We start from the raw sequence: 2,957 nt of genomic DNA on the forward strand, positions 1-2,957 counted from the left end.
TTGTTCAAATATTTCAATGTAAGGCTCAGGGCCACCTTGAAAACAAAACATTTTCAACGTTAGTACACAGTAGAGCTTACAAAGCAGCAGAAGATGTAAGAATTAGAATATCTAGACTCTTTGATTGACATTACCATCTTTCCACTTGGTCTACCTTTGCAGACAATCTACTCTTCTTTTTACTTACATGCACACACTGAAAGTGGGGGACAAGAGGAGAGAAGAGATTTAAACAAAGCCTCCAGGTATCAATGCCATGTAAGTAATTAGCAAAGGACGCCCTCCCCTCCATCTCACCTAGAGCTTAGCTTCTTTTAGCTATTAGAGAGTATGTGTCTGATGAAAGGGGATTTTAGACAACAGAAAACAAATCATTATTTTGTGGGACTGGTTGACAATTTTAATTATAGTACACCTTTAGGAATGGTTGTCCTCTCAAAGTACAGGTACTGTCAGTCCTATGTTCTCTTAAATGTCCTCTGAAAGTGAAGATGTTTCCTCAGAATTGATTGATTTAGTTCCTATTATAGTGAAGCAGAAACTATGCAAATTATGCAAAAAAAACCCCTACTGGGTTGAATACCATCCTTGTGGGCTCAGAAAATACCTGACTGCTGGTATTGAACTCTACATCTTGAGCTGCCCACCTCCCACAGGGCCAGCTTCTAGTTGCAGTATCTCCCCAGACAATGAAACCTCCGTAAAAGCTATTGGGCAGCTGTCAAAAAGAGGTTTTCAGGAAACACAAGTGATAGACAAGAATAAGAGCCAGCAGAACTCTTAAATGGGGGGGTTAGAAAGCCATTAACTTAGCAAGAGTGTAAGTGCTTTTCAAGTGATGTTTTACTGCCTGACAGTAACAAGCTATTTAATATATCTTTCTGAGAACATCAAACAGGACAGTCAATCAAACAGTGACAACAGTGGGATGGCATGTGAAAAACAAATAACAGAGGGTAAGTAAATATTGTAGAAGTTGAATCATCATGGTGCTGCATGATCAGAAGAACATAGCTTATGGAAATGTCTACTGAGCTCTCTGTGATCTTCATATAATAGCATCCTACTCAGGCAAGGTCGAGCATCACAAACAAACATGACAGGCAACATCCTGTGGCACAGCACTGAAAAAAGCGCTTGGACTTCAACATAATAAGCAAAATAGTTATTAAATATATTGAAAGTGCTAAAAGGGTAAAAGATCCCCTACTTCCTTTTGCCCAAGGTCTTACAGCCTAAGGTCCATAGCATATGAGTTTTGGCAAAGAGGTGGATTCCAATCTTAGCTCCGTAATAAAAGCTTCTCTTTTGTTGCACCTACAATGATTTAGGTATACCTGCCAACGAAGCTTGAACTTTATGCCTCGGATTTGTTAATCGCAAAACTTTTACAGTGCTGCAGCGGTTCATACTAACGTAGGAAAACATGACAACCTACAAGATAAAGTAATTAAGAGATGCAGAGAAGGGATGCAAAGAACTACACCCCCGAGATGTCACCTTGGTCTTACCTGAATGCACATTTCAACTGGAACACAGCTACAGGCAGCTGTGGAAGGGCAGTGTGTGAAAACAGCTCTGATGCTGGAATTGTTCTCAACAACAGGTGCCTTTTCAAAACCTGAATGCCTTTTAAAAAGGCACCAGGCATTTCAGCTTCAGGCTGTATTTGGTGCCAAACATTGGAGAACTATGGTTTAGGACTCTCTATATTCCTTTCTAACAATTTATCAAAATGAAATATCTACACTGATCACCTCCCATCAACTAGATTTTAAGTAATTTTCTGAAATAGACCATGAGCTGTCACATTAAATACACATTAGCCACTACTCCAGGTCTAGTTACTTACAAGGACGGTCCCTTTCCTAGATAATTCCCAGATCTTACCTAATCCTCCTTTAGATAAGCATTGTATATTTTCTCTTTCTGGAAAATAAAGAAGTCCAGCAAAGGGGAGGGGGGAGAGGCGTTGATAACAAAAAAGCCTAGAAATGACGTAAAGCTGGTTTCAAAGAGAGAGCAGAAGTCTGAGCTTCTCACAGAACCAAGCTTACACACCAGTGTACGACTATTTAACTTTCACACTTAAATTTACTTACGCTATTGTATCTATCAGCACAGTCCAGCGGACCGGACAGCAGAGGACTTCTGCCAGCAGCGAGGAGCAACTGCTGCCTATCAGTCAGCCTCCCATTTCCATCATGCAGTTGAGCAGAGAAAAGAATCTCACCTTTCCCTTCCTGCGTAACACAGTATGCCACAAATACAGACACATATCCATATACTAAATTAAAAATCTATTTTAGAAGTTATAATGACAAAATTGCAGTAAAGTGCCTACTAATCATCTTACTTCGGAGATGCACAGGCTTACGTAGCTGCTAACCAGACGCACAGTACACCCACATACATTACGTATCTGTCAAAACTAGCCCGAGCCTTGCTGTTCGAAACTACTATAGAACACAATCACTTCAAGTCTTTAACTCTCTCCGCTTTAACCAATAATTTCCCTTCATGCTCTATTAATACTTGCTTAAGAGGACTTTTTTCTCACCTATTAAGAGCACTTTATTTTAAAACTCTGGGCTCAGTGATCTTTACAGGGCTGTGGCTGAAACGAATGTCATTGAATGCAAACCCACCACTTAACAGCAGGTGTGTTTGTGGGAAAGAAAAGCTCAGTGACGCGGTAGCCTCCAGAGATTAAACATTAAACTTCATTTTACCTTGGTTCTCTCTCACTCTATTTGAGAATCATGTTATCATATCTACCGTGATTATCGGTGTCATCATATTTTGTGAGGAGAGGGAACACGTAGAAGCGTTTGTGTGAACTAAAGGTATTATCAGCATTCCGCAGCAAAGTGGAGGTCTGTTCAGTGTTCCTGATTTCTCTAAATCAGCAACATGTTTGTGAAGTGGCATGGCTTAACGATTTCACAATCTGCTCT

This window comes from Gavia stellata, chromosome 23, assembly GCF_030936135.1.
Source record: "Gavia stellata isolate bGavSte3 chromosome 23, bGavSte3.hap2, whole genome shotgun sequence".
NCBI classification, from domain to species: Eukaryota; Metazoa; Chordata; class Aves; order Gaviiformes; family Gaviidae; genus Gavia; species Gavia stellata.